The sequence below is a fragment of the Rattus norvegicus genome, chromosome 19, assembly GCF_036323735.1.
Source record: "Rattus norvegicus strain BN/NHsdMcwi chromosome 19, GRCr8, whole genome shotgun sequence".
NCBI classification, from domain to species: Eukaryota; Metazoa; Chordata; class Mammalia; order Rodentia; family Muridae; genus Rattus; species Rattus norvegicus.
The window spans coordinates 43448395-43463251 of record NC_086037.1 but is presented as its reverse complement, the minus strand read 5'-3'; the positions used below and the strand labels follow the sequence as shown (position 1 = coordinate 43463251).

Below are 14857 nucleotides of genomic sequence, written 5' to 3'. Positions count from 1 at the left end.
TCTCACAAGCTGAGCTTTCTATTTAGTATTACTCATTTCTATATGTGTTTAGGGCTACTGACTTCTTCAGGGATTAGTCCCACAACAGACTATTCAACCCTAAGTGGTCAGTCCTAAATTTTATCTTAAAAAATCTCTGATATTTAGAAAGGATGCATTTTGTGAAGAGCATAACCCTATATTCTTCAGGTTTCTTATACCACAACCAAGGAAAAAGATAGTATATAATAGTGAGTATTGATACAGGCTGGGATGGGAAAGAAAAATAAGTAAAAGCAGGCTTACACTCTATAGTGTAAGCTGATTCACGTCTGCACACAGTTTGAGTTTCAAGCAATTTTGTCACATTCAGGGTCACTGTTGCCTCAGCTCAAAAACAGCAGCTCATTAGAGAGAGATGTTGGGAGAACAGCACGACTCATTTACTTGAAAAATGGAATGTGAAAGAAAACCCTAGCTAATAATATTTTGGACTTATTTTTGATTCAAGAAGAGATGCAAGGGGTTTATCAAACATACGAAGAGAGCTTGAGAATGAAGAATTCACACTCCCTTCTACTGCTGCTCTGGTAGTCTGGGAAACAAGGCAATTGGCATGGAGGTCATTAGAAGTGGCCTTCCTACTGCCATTCTATGTTTTCAGTTGCTGAAGGTGAGAATCAGTCATCAGAGTACAGCCTTCAGCCTTCAGTTGTGTTTTCTTCAGTCAGAAAGACCTGGGTTGAATAACTGAGAGCAAAGGAGGGAACTGATAGGAGATAGATAGAGAGTAAAACTGGCCCTTTCAGGAAGCCAGTTGTGAGCTGTCTTCAGAGTTTTTCTATAAAATTATGCTAAACAAGCAAGCACTTCATTTTGCATGTTTATTTGTTTGGGGTTTTTTGGTAGCAATTTGTACAGAAACAGGTTCTAGGATAGTTTTTCAGTATTTTTTTGTTGTTGTTATAAGCATGGTGACATAAAGTCCATCCTTTTTATTTCCTCTTTGACGGGCACATTATATCATCATGCATTTTCAACAGTGTAAACTGGGGTGAAAATGAGTTTGTGAGACTCAGGGACAGCTCTGGATAAAACACTTGCCATTCAAACAGGAACCCTAGATGTTGGATCTCCAGAAGCTATGTAAAAGCTGAGAAGGCTGGATGTTGGATCTCCAGAAGGTATGTAAAAGCTGGGAAGGCTGGATGCTTGCCTGTAATCCCAGCACTCAAGAGATAGAGCCAGGGATCCCAGGGTGAGCTGGGTAGACAGACTAGCAAGAATTCATGAGCTCTGGGTTTGGGGAGGGTCTCTATCTTTATGAATAAGGTGGTGAGTGGTTGAGGAAGAAACCAATGTTAACTTTGGGGTTCCACAGATATGCATTCACTTGTGTAGTTGCACAAACACAGATTCACCTACATCCATAGGAACATGCATAATGCACATGTAACACACACACACACACACACTCAATAATTGTGAAAGCATTGATCTTTTCTCTTATTGAAAGTTATCCTCCCAAGTGCCTTCACTCACAAAAGTTTCAGTCTGGCCAAAAAGAAATTGGGGAATGAAAGGACTTGATATGCAAATTTACTTTGAGGAGTTCATTTGTACTGACCTGTCATCACCACAACAGCTGGACTGCTCATGAGGTGATGGTAATTAGCATGTTGACAACAAATCAATTGTGGTTACATTGTAAAGAAGGTATGGAACCACACAGAATATAACAAATCAAGCTGGCCAGTAGGTCATGTTGGATACACATAAATATCTTATGAGAGAGGGAATGACAGGAGTATATTTCATCGTTAATGCTGGCCACTCCAATTATGGCAGTTACATGCTCAAATGTACAAATGACAAAATGGAAGCATTTGAAGTAAATTTATGCCTCTTCATCAGGTGTCCTAGCTAGAGTTACTATTGCTATGATAAAACACCATGGCCAGAAGCATCTTGAAGAAGAAGGGGTTATTTCTCTTACTATTTCTTATCACAGCTTGTCACTGAAGGCAGTCAGGGTGGGAAATTAAACAGGGTAGGAACCTGGAGGCAGGAGCTGAGGCAGAGGCCATGGAGGGGCATTGTTTACTGGATTAATCCTCATGGCTTTCTTATCCTGCTTTCTTACAACACTTGGGACTTTCAGCCCAGAAGTGGCACCCCCCACATTGCACTGTACCCTCTCCCATCGATCTCTAATTAAGAAAATGCCCTACAGCCTTGTCTAATGCCTGATATTTTGGAGGCGTGTTATTAGTCAAGATTACATCCTCTCAGATAATTCTTGCTTGTGTTAAACTAGCTAGTCCATTAGGTCAAGATATAACTCATCACTATAATGTTAAAACTGAAGTATAACCTTATAAAACTATTGCTCAGAACATCGTTTAACTATTAGCTTGCAACAAAATGACTGTTATTTTAAAATTAAAGTTCCTTGGGTGGGATATCTATAGAGTTGTTGAAATATAGGGTCTTTTGCATGTCCTAAGACAGAGGCCTCTCCTCTACCCATAGTGCTTTGTCCTGGATAGGGTGTGCCGGGAAATATTTGCACTGCTCTGAGCAAGCGCTATAGATTCCAACTTCACATTTTTCTCAAAGGAGATACATAGGAAGCCCTTCGTGGATTACAAGTGACTACCTATTAGCCAATCCTGCTCCTCCCCTCGGTCCTAGTATAAAATGAAAATTTGCCTTTCTTCGAAGAGCCCGTAGGATGTGCAGGAAAATGTGGTTGATAAGGAAAGCATATCTTTCCCTTTTTGAGAGATTTATAGAAGCAGAATCTTAGCTTTCATGCCATCGGTAACTGATCATGTAAAATATAATCTTACTTAAAGGATGACAGAGAGTCTGTAAGACTCCAGCTCTTGCTGTTTGGCAGCTCTGGTCTATGACTCTTTCAAGGACAAAGAAGGGCTCATTAAGTCCAGAATTTCCCCAGCTGGTTGCTTTAACATCAAATAGTAAAGCCAAGAAAGGACAAAGCCTCCTTGTTCTCCTACGGCAACCAGCAGGGTGTTCAATACTGGGACAGGAAAGGCAGAGCTTTCTAATCATTTGGGATAGAGGCTGGGACAGCAGATAGATAACTGAGAACACGTGTGGCACATGGGATCTACACGTGAGGTTGGACACTGATATTCAGGAACACATGAAATGTCACCTCCTGACCTCACACTTCCCTGTCTGGGAGGCAGCTTTGGCCTCCGGTATCTCTGCTTCCTCCACGGCACGGTTTTAATTTGCTATTTTAGCTGCCTCTGCTGAGAATCACTGGTTTTTATAGTCAGCTTGAATGACTCTTGGCTGACAGTGTTTGGCGTGGGCTTTACATATAGTAAGGTAGGTTCCGCATCCTAAGTTGTCCTAATTGGTAAAAATGGAAACTCATTTTGGGGAAAGTAGATGGATGCAGAATAAAGAATGCATCAGAAACAGTGGAATAATTTTAAAACTCACAGAAAACCATTAGAAATGTGGGAAACAAAATATACAGTTGTCAGAACCAGTTAAAAATATGAGGCAACCTAAGTTTCACATTAATTGTCTCTTTTGGTCAATGCACAAAATCATCCAGGGTCAGGGACAGTTTGTCGTTTTCCCACATCAAATCATCAATCGGAATTAGACCACACAGGTGAGCCTGGGCAGCAAGCTGGGGAGTGGAGTTTCTCTACTCTCCCATGGCCCATGCTTCACTCCCTGCCTCCAGTTTCCTGCCTTGAGTCCCTGCCCTGTATTTCCACTATGATGTCAGGACCCCGATGAAAGCTGGAGCGAACTCTTTATTTTCCAACTTGTTTTTGTTCATGGTGTTTACCACAGCAGCAGAAAGCAAACCAGGGTAAACTATTACTTCAGTAATGTTTTACATTCAGAGAGAGAGAGAGAGAGAGAGAGAGAGAGAGAGAGAGAGAGAGAGAGAGAGAGAGAGAGAGAGAGAGAGAGAGAGGAGGGAGGCAGGCAACAGTCAAGCAAGAGCCTGTTCCCTCCTCCCTCCTGGAGAGGGCAGTGTTGAGTCCTGTTTCTGCCGTGCTGTCTATCCCAGGCTAGCTAAGCCCAACCTTCCAGGCAAATGTCCTGTTCCTACCTCCATCTCAGAGTGTGGCTGCTGGGATTCCTGACATGCCCAACTGTTTTATTTTTTTAAATTGCACAGATTCCCAGGTTGAACTCAGGTGTCCGACTTGCACAGCGAGTGCTATGATCCGCTGAGTCATGTTATCTGCTGGGTCCTGTGACCCGCTGAGTCATGTGCTTGTGCCCACATTTTATATCCTACTTTTTAACAGTGAGAAATGCCATGGCCGCCTACGGTTCCGTATGTATAGTACACACTGGCCCTGCTCCCTCATATTCCTTCCTCGGTATTTCTCAGTGTTGGATTATTTTTACAACTGTATCGCTTGTTAAATGGCTAGACATTTCTCTTTCTCCTTCCTGCCCCCTCTCTCACACAGACACACACATATATTTTGCAGTTATTTGTAAGCTTTGTTTGTTACCCCACCGTTATTAAAGAAGTTTTCCTACTAGAATATTGCATCTGATATTTCTGCATTTAATGCTTGCACTTCTATGTTTTACCACATCAAATTATCCACAAGGTAATTTCCCTTTCCAGACGCCCTGATGCAGATGTGAGCTCTGATTCCCTTGAATTGGTATCCAGTGCAACTCATCATCTGGCCTAATTTTTGCTCAGCATCTGCTTTTGGTCTGATCAGTCTGGTTTCTACCTTATGCAGGCCCTTCCCCCTTTTCCTGTGTTTCTCTGCTGCCAGACACGACCTGCTCTCGGGGCTCTTTTCATTGCTTCTAGGTAGTCTGTGGCTGTCCTGCCTTTTGGTGTCAGTTTCTGTATTTCCTGGTAAAATCACCCTGTGCTGTCACCAGATCTTCCCTTACTCTTTGCATTGTCACACAGTGCCTGAGCTTTTCCTGGCTCCCTGGTTCTGTACTTGCTCCTGGAGTTTTGCCCATTCAGAAAGGACCACAAGGTGATAAAATACAGTCATTTTCTTCTCTCTCCCCATCTTCCTACTGAATTGGATCCTTAAAACATGGGACTCTTAGTCTGCCCTGTCAAGGTCACTAAAATGAATTTCATTTATGCTGAGCACAAATCAGAACTAGTCCAATTACAAGTGACTAATTTTCTTCTCTTTAGACTTGTGTGTTTTTCCAAATATTCCTTGCTAAAAAGAATGTTACAGTGAGTAGTTATAATAGTAGCCTCAAGTCTTTTTAGTGTGGCAGCCACAGGGCTATGCTCTTTAGAGGCATTCTTTCACTTCATTCTGCAGTAGCCATGTAAGATTTATACTACTGTCTCATTCTCCATGTTGAGTAACTCATTTGAACCTCTTGAGTGTGTTTATGACTCCAAAGCTGAAGCTCTTGACCATTGTGTCCCTTTCTATTGCCAGGATGACAAAAGCTTTCATTCTGTGTACTTTCGAAAGCATCAGTCATCTCCCTTAATTTAGTATCATTTGTAAGATTATAACCTATATTCAAGGTTTGCGAAAAATCATGCTTATTTACATATCTGCTAATCTGTCCATCTGTTCATCCATCCATCCATCCACCACCCATCTATCCATTCACCATTCATCCATCCATCCACCATCCATCTATCCATCCACCATCCATCCATCCATTCATCTATCTACCATCCATTCATCCACCATCTACTCATCCATCCATCCATCCACTATCTATCCACCATCCATCCATCCATCCATCCATCCATCCACCATCCATTCATCTATCCACCATCCATCCATCCATTCATCTATCCACCATCCATCCATCCATCCACCCACCCACCATCCATCCATCCATCCATCCATCCACCCACCCACCATCCATCCATCCATCCATCCACCCATCCATCCACTTTTTTCAGGTGATTGACATGCCTCTTACTGCATGTGGAATCAGTTTCCTTCTTGTAAATCTGAACAAGAACTTGGACAGTTTCAGTTCATAGGTGGTGACAGATATAATGATCTTTTGTGGCCCCATAAGCTGTGTAATGAAAAACTGCTGCTGCCGCATCTCTTTCCCTTCCTCCCTCCTTCCCTCCCTCCTTCCATCCCTCCCTCAGTCTCTTTCTCCCTCCCTCACTCCCTGTGTGTCTCTCTGACTCTGTCTCTACCTGTCTCTTTCTCTCTGCCTTTGTCTCTGTCTCCCTCTGTCTCTGTCTCTATCTGTCTCTTTCTCTCTGTTTCCCTCTCTGCCTTTGTCTCTGTCTCCCTCTGTCTCTGCCTCTTTCTGCCTTTGTCTCTGTCTCCCTCTGTCTCTGTCTCTGTCTGTCTCTGTCTCTGTCTCTCGCTGTCTCTCTCTCATGTTACATCTTCTTCATGGTCACACTGTGAGAGGAAGGGAGTGGGAGAGAGGCAGAAAAGAAAGGAGAGAGTGAAAGCTACAATTTGGAATTAGAACAGGATAGGTAAAATGTTTATTGTTATTATTTTTATTATCATTATTATTAATTATTTGCCACTACCAGCTTTCAAATGAAGGACCTCATGAATGCTGTCTAAGTACTCTGAAACTGAGCTATATCTCTTAACAGTAAGCTTTTAAACAATTAGAAGTTTTTCTTATGGATAAAAAGGTTTTGAAAAACTAAAGGAAAACAAAGTCAAAATTAATAGAAGAATGGGCAAAGCCTGAAGCAAGAAAGACGTGGATTACAGTGTGTTTAAGGAAGAGTGCTTCCCAACACAGTTACCAAGACAGGTAGCCAGCAGTCAGTTTTTATTGTTGGTAACCTCATGCTCAGTCGTAATGGCTTGGCTTGGTGTGAGAATTTAAGACATTTCTAAGCACTTGACACATAGCAAATACCAGAGCAGCCATAGTTATCTAAAAGGAAATATATATGCATAGAGATATGAACACAGCTTGCTCAGTCTCCTCCATGGTGCTATTTGCTTGTATATGATTCCAGGGCTAACCACTTGGAATTGGATAAGCAATTAAGGGGCTCATTCCTCGGGATGGCTATTTCTCCCATGCACACATTTCTTGGTTGCCATCTAGTTCTTTGACTTGGTGGTGGAGACCCATGAGTTCTTTCCCTTCTGGGTTAGCACATCTGTTGGTGTTTTACCTGTTCAGGTCTTGTTTAAGCAGCCATACTGTTGAGGTTTCATGGTGAAGCTTCCCTGTAATTTTTAGGGAATAGCATAGCAGATTTCCTATTTCTCTGACTCATATGATCACTTTTCCTACTGTTCATCAGTGTCCCCTGAGCTTTTAATGCAGAGCTGACATGCTGTGGTTTCCTGAATGATCTCTGTCTAAGTGAACTGTCTTGATGAGAAGTCAGAACTACAGTGTGAATATAAAGAATAGTTTTTAGAATGTAGTTAGAAATTAATGCTATGTGATTCATGCTCTCACTAGCCCCAAGAAGTTGGATACACACACACACACGCACACACACACACACACACACACACACACACACACACACACGCACACACATTCATAAATACAACCTCTTGAGTTCATACAATGCCAATTGCCGTTAGGCTGAACATTTGACAGTGGACAGGCAATTTGTGTGCTTCCCTAGGGAAGACCATCTCTTCCACCACCAGCTTCACTCAATTTCTTGTAGTTCTTTGTGTAGGATGAGACCTCATGGTCTTTTCTCCATCTAGTTTGACATTTTTTTTTTCAGAGCTGAGGACTGAACCTAGGGCCTTGCACTTGCTAGGCAAACGCTCTACCACTGAGCTAAATCCCCAACCCCTAGTTTGACATTTTTGTTGGTGTCATTTTTGTGCAGCTCACACTTGGGCAGTCATGTGACTTTACAGGTACAACTTCTGATGGTAGTAGGAGATGCGATCTTAGAACAGAATCCCTGATCTCCTGGCTTGTGCAATTTCTCTGTCTGCTCTTTCCCAGTGACCCTTGAGCCTTGGGAAGAAGGACTCTGATGTAATCATTTCATTTAAGCTGAGCACACTGCAGTTTCTCAATTCTCTGCAAATTGGGTACTTGTGAGTCTCTATTAATCATAATCTCCCACTAAGAGAAGCTTCTTTGATAATAAGCTGAAAGATACATTAATGTATGGAAGTTGGTGTAATACTATGTCCAGTTAGCACAGGGATAGTAATATGGTGGGCCCTAGGCCCTGTGACCTGTAAATTGTTCTGTGCACATAGAGTTAGTTTAGAGCCTCAAGTTGTATTTCATAGTTTGCCAGATTGCTTATTGGCCTTGCATTTAGATATTATTTCTGTTTTCCTGTGTGCATATACTTTCACCATTATGTTTTTATCTATTGTTTCTTTCATTGGTTTATATTCTCTACTAAAGTTTCTGGTGTCTATAAAATCATGTGGTCATGTGATAAGAGTAAATTTAGCCTGCGTTCTATTCCCCAGCGCAGCAAAAGATTTTCTTAAAATTACTTTAGAGTGATTTTAATAAAATGTTAGTTATTGTACACAATGAAATTATTTTAAAATTATATCTTTTCCATTAATTTATTTATTCACTTTACATCCCTATGGAGTGCACCTCATCCTGGTGCCCTCTTACAGAGCCCCTCCCTCAACTCCCTTCCCTTCTCTGAGAATGGGGAGGCCCTCCTTGGGTATCACCCCATCCTGGCACATTAAGTCACTTCAGGGCTAGGTTCATCTACTGTCACTTAGGCCAGACAAGGCAGCCAAAGTGCAGTGGAATCCATAGGCAAGCAACAGATTTAGGGAAATCCCCTGCTTGTCTCCAATTGTTGGGAGACTGGCATGAAAACATCTGCTACATATGCATGTGGGGTCTAGTCCAGCCCATATATTTCTTAATGAGTTAAGCAAGAAAGCACCTAGTGGGGAAACTGCTTTCTCTGGACCAAGCCAGAATATATTTTTCAAAAAATGTATTTCTTAGCATTATAAAGATTTAGACAAGATCAATGTGATTAACTTGAAGAAGAGTCAATAAAATACTGTGTCCATGACAATTTTCAAAGGTAACATGAAATTTCAATTACATCATAATACATTTAAAAATTCTCTTATTTTGTGTGTGTAAGCATTTGTCCTGCATTTATGTCTTTGTACTACACAAATGCCTGTTGCCTGAGGAGACCAGAAGAATATATCAGATTTCCTCAAACTGGAGTTACAGATACTGGAGAGCTGCCCCTTTGGGTGCTGTGTCTTCTGAAAGAGCATTCAGTGTTCTTAACTGCTATGCTACCCCTCCAGTCCTGCTGTGGCATTATAACTAAAAACATACTTTGTTGTTACTACTTTTAGTTCAATAAACTTACAACTAATTGGGTCTTCTTTCCTTGATACTAAATTTACTCAATTTAGAGTCTTTTATAGATGTCCAAAGTTTTCTTTCTTTCTGTTTTTGCTGCTTATGATTTTATTTTATTTTATTTTGTTTTATTTTATTTTATATTCATTTTTTGGTGGTATGTTCTAGTATGTTAGCAATTTTTCACATTCCAGAAACAAATGTTTATTTTATATAGCTGTGATATGATTCTGTACACAAAAGAATTAATGAACTTTTGTCCCTGTATAATGTCCACTCCATACGCAAAGAAAAGAATGTTATTTACTTTCTTATTGATAATAATATAAAATAATTATTTTCTTTGACACTATATTCTCAAGCAAATTAAAATCTTTATTGTATCTATTTCATATATTAGAAAACAATATCTAATATCAGAGACAAGGGTATGCCTTAGTTTCTTTTCTATTGCTGTGATAAGATACCATGACCAAGGCAACTTATTGAAAAAATAAAAGGAGTTTGTAGGGCCTTACAGTTTCAGAGGATGAGACCATGGCATCATAATGGGGAGGATTGTGGCAGGCAGGCAGGCAGGCAGGCAGGCAGGCAGGCAGGCAGGCAGCTAGAACATTAGCTAAGAGATTACATATTGAGACACAGACATGGAACAGAACGAGAGTTAACTTGGAAAGGTTTGGGCTATTGAAATCTCAAAGTCCATTCCTTCTGTAAGGCCACACCCTCTAATCCTTCACAAACAGTTCAATTGGGATTCAATCAAATGAGAATCAAATATTCAAAACCACACAGGTCTCCTTGGGTAAAACAGTAAAACATACATTTAGGTAAACACGTATGTAGAATATCAATGAAGAGAGTAACGGTGAGACTGGTTGAAGAGTTCTATGTGAGGAGGGACAGAAATGAGTAGGTAAGAAAGTGTCATGCTATCGAAACAGAAGAAGCAATTACCTTCTAGGAAGGTGGGAACCAGAAAGAAGGATGGATTGGAGCAATAGGAGCATAGAGGGGAAGACAAGAAAAATTTAAAAATATGTTTGTAGATGTCACAGTGAAACTCAACAAATTGGTAGTGAAAAAGATATGAGCCTGTGGGGACAATTCTCAATTAAATGCCACAGGGCAAAAAGAAGCAATTAAAAAGGTTTGGGTATTGGTATTTCATTTAAACAGTAAACAAAACAAGCAAGCAATAACAAAACAGAGAGTTTTATCTCAGTTTAAAAAGTGAAATGACTGACTTTTTTGCACTGATTTCCAGATTTTGAAGCTGATTTTGTTTTTCAGTGATAACACACACACACACACACACACACACACACACACACACACACAGTGTGCTTCATTGCTGATAGTGGTTATTTTCTCGCAAGAAGCAGAAAAGGGTACCCTAAATCACATATCCATCTGGAATTTCTCTATGACAACTTACAGGAAAGGCAAGAATCCACAGGGCAGCTTGTAAATGTACATGAAAGAATTAAGGGATGCTGGGGAGGACTCAGAGGGGCTGAGGTCCTCACTACACCATGACTTTGAGCAACCAGTAGCTCTTCTGTTGATCTCCTGACTTAGGAACATGCATAGATATTTGCTCATGGTAAGTCTAAGTCATGTCAGTTCTCCAAATTGATAGTTGGTGGCATTTGTGTCTCCTGTGGGTGGTACAGAGGCATATAAACAGTCACCTTTGCACTTTAAACTCAATATGGCTAAAGAGAAACTTTCCTAAGTCCTCGATAATGAATTCATTCAAATTTAGTAATATTGATGTCAGAAACAACAGATAGGGATAATGAAACACTCTCTAATAATTTTAATACACTTTGTGCTACAGTTGATAAGGCTTTCTTCCACCGAACTCAGGAAAATAAATTAGTTGAAGAAAAGATTTTGAACTCATTTAGTTTAGAAGAATTTATTATAGTCAGCCTTATAGAACTTTAGTATGCATTTAGACCTGTGGTACGTAGGAAACGAAGAATCTGACTCTTCCTCTGGGATGTGTCTAATGAGGGTCCAGTCAGGGGTGGGGATGCTGCTGGGTTTTCTACTTCTCTGAAGATAATGGATCTAGAGTCTTTCAATTTCACTGTGATACTGGCACAAAATAGAAGGTGCTAAAAACCATAATGAAATATGTACAAAAGCAATCTAAAGAATACTGCTGGATGTACATGTGTGCTTTAAGGGAAACTGGATAGTGAGAATACTGCCTTACTGAGGACAGACTACACACTGCAAACCCAAGACATAGTATGTTTGTAACTTTAATGAATGCGTGAAAAATATAGAAAACTGTAAAGGCGTGCACAGAATAGGATATGTTTGCAGTTGTAGATTTATATAAACTGCATTAGCTTACAATAGGAGGTAAGGTGTGGGGGTTTTTAAATTTTTATTTTTATTCTGTATGTATGTTTGTATATATACCATGTATGTACACCACTTGTGGAGGTCAGAAGGGGGTGTTGGGTCCTCTGGAGCTAGAGTTTCAGACAGTTGTGAGCTGCCATGTGAGTCCTGGGAACTGAACTCTATAAGAACAGCCAGTGCTTTGAACCATGAAGCCATCTTTTCAGCCTTGAAATGATTTATTTTCACAAAACATAAGAACAGAATATATTTTATAGCACTATTATGCTCATGGAAAGAGCAAAGGTATGTTGGCTCAACTAAAAATTCTGGATAAAATGCTGAGAGCTACCTGCCTACAGTTCCTACCCTTGCTCGCTGGCCCTGGGACTCAGGCACTTAGAATAACCAAATGTGCTTTGACTTCTTCACCTGTAATATGTAGCCATAAGAGCAAAGGTCATTATGGATACTAATGAGCAAAAAGTAACTTAGCACAATGACTGGCTTGGGTTTGACAGGGCTAAATGTATCTCTTTTTACTAGAAGAGCAGGACATCACTTTCAAATTAATGCACAACATATAAATAAATGAGTATTCTAAATTTTAATTAAAGTTTAATTTTTTAGTTTCTTCTCTTAATCTTCTCCTTTTTATTCCTCCCATGTTTGCCTCCTTCTCCCTTTAAATCCACAAGCCTCCTCTTCTTAACCCATCGTTCTTACATGTTTTCACACACATACACAATCATACATGAAAACTCGAATAGAACCGGTTGAGAGTCCATTCAGAGTCAACTGCAGGCACAGACATAGATTTTAAACATTCTCAGGAAACAGGCGTTCTCTTGAACCTGCTAAGTTCTGTATGAAAAATATTATCTTATTTCTTTCTTTCAATAAAAAACAAAGAGCGAAATATAACTGAGGGACTGAAACTGCTAGCAAAACTAAATATACTTTGTTATGTTTTGCATGCACATCCACTTATCCAGAGACTGGAGATGAATATGTATCTATCTGGTGAGAGGTTGAAGCTGTGTCAAACATGCACTGACTTTTATCTTGTTGTTTACTTAATGACAAGGGTATAGCATCGACTTACACCCATTTACCTTTTGTTTGATATTGTAAATAACCTAGACAGAATTATAAATGTGTAGGACCATAAGTTGGCTGTATGTAAACATTTTGCCATTTTGTGTAGGAGGCCTGAGCATATATGAGAGTTTGGGGATTCCTAGTCGTTCTGAAAGAAACTCCGGTACCGTATCATAGGGTATCTTTGAAAGGTATTAAAGTCAATCACATAGAAGTATTTTTTAAAAGAAATAGAATACAAGATTATAATTGAGTTTTCCCTAACCTTCTTCTTTCTGTGCTTTAAACATGGGATTGGCTTCTGTTGTTTTCTTTCCGCCTGTCTCTCACATGGATTGAGCAGACCTTCCTAAGGGTCTGGGCCCTAATTATCTCCTTTGCAGTTTCTCATTAGTGATCCCTGATCTAGGTTTTAATTATGGGTCACAGAAACAAAAGGTTTTTCTGTCTGGTTGCTTGTAGGTATGCACAAACATTTATTTATCTCATTTCCTAATTTTTCTATTTACATTTCCTTTCAGAAGTTTAAATGTAGATGTTTCTAAATTTAGTCTGTAATTCTAAGACTCTGTTTAGTTTTCTTTTTTTTTCTGGGCTAATTATTTTCCAGACTAATAAGCGTGAGGAATTACACAGCAATACAATTGGTGGTGTGTTTCATAGTATTTGCAAAAACAATTAATTCCAGAGATTATCTCACTGACAATCTGATTCACTTCTTTGCTAAAGTTGTATAAATTAAAAATATAAAACTCTCAAACATGTGCACTGTTCAGTATTATGCAAATATGTTTTAGAAACTGAGTGGTGTGTATGCTTTGCTACACTGAAAACAGTTTGTTCTAGAGAATAATGTTCTGTTTCTGGGGCTGTCTTGAAGGCTTGGTTCTACAGTTATAGATGGTAATGAATTCTGCATTTTTATTTCCTCCTGATGTTCTTTCAAATCAAGAATCATTAAAAAACATCCACTTGTGCCACTTATTCTGTGGGTTATACACTGAGAGCTAAGATGACAGTGTGTCTTGTATGCTGTAGAAGGCATATGGAAAAGCAAAGACAGTTTAAGTGTCCAGCTTGGTAATTTGTCTTCCAAAGGGAGCACACTTGGCCTCAGTGCCATGTCAACAAAATAGAACATTTTCAGCATCCTGAAAGCTCTCCTGCAGTTTCCACACACTGTTAGGTATCTCCCCACACCGTGTAAGCAGCCACAGGCTGTTCTTGACCTACTCAGGGTTCCATTGTAACCAATCTTTCATTACTTAAACATATTGTAAGTCGAAAGTGCCTTTCATACATCCTCCCTTTGGAGAGCACACCCTAACCATGCAATGCATTCTAGAGTATTGGCCATCCTCTACCCCAACCCCTGTAACCTCAAAGCTCACCCAACACCACCAAAAAGTATCATCCTTCAAATCACAGATGCCAGCAAAGAAAAGAACTCAATGTGAGGTTCCTATCTAGGGCATGTGCTTCCGAAGCACCATAAAGTTGAAACGTGCAAGAACACTGTCTGCGAGCCCCATTAACCTTAATCCTCTGGAGTCTATTCTTAGGAGAAGACGATTCGTTATAGATTAGACCATCAGTATTGGGGCTGATGAAATGGTTCAGCAGGAAAAGCATGAGACACCCAGGATGATGACTACATGCTGGAGGAAAAGTCAACTCATATATGTTGTCCTCTGACCTCTGTGGACATTCCATGCCACGTGAACCCTCCTCCCACCAAATAAACAAATAAGTGTGATTTGAAATTATTTTGTCTAAACAAAATACTTACCTGGAAGCCTTGTCTCTAAATATAATCACTCTGGTAGTCAGTTTCACCATTTAAATTTTAAGAAGACAGACACACACGCCTGCTAACGAAAGGCTGCCTGGCACAAACATCCTTGCTTGTGACCTCTTTCCTTCCACATTTTCTGTGACATTCATCACAGTGTTCATGTAAGTGGACGTCGTTACTTCTCATTAATATGTACCACATAATTGTACAAAAAAACCCCTCTTGTTATTTATCTGTTCTTTTCACAGGGATTTAGGACATTTAATACTCCTTAGAGAATTAGGGTTCATATGAATAGGT

The 14857-nt window shown here is 39.9% G+C and overlaps 1 protein-coding gene across 8 annotated transcripts in view; it reads left to right on the top strand.

Moving 5' to 3' along the window:
• Inpp4b (inositol polyphosphate-4-phosphatase type II B) overlaps positions 1–14857 on the top strand; it is a 750330-nt gene that overhangs the window by 111788 nt on the left and 623685 nt on the right. The window contains exon 2 of one of the 8 annotated variants that reach the window (XM_063277734.1): positions 1095–1163. The exons of the other annotated variants lie outside the window; for them this stretch is intronic. The gene's annotated coding sequence lies outside the window, so the exon portion shown is untranslated. The remainder of the gene's footprint in view (positions 1–1094; positions 1164–14857) is intronic. 8 annotated transcript variants of the gene reach the window in all.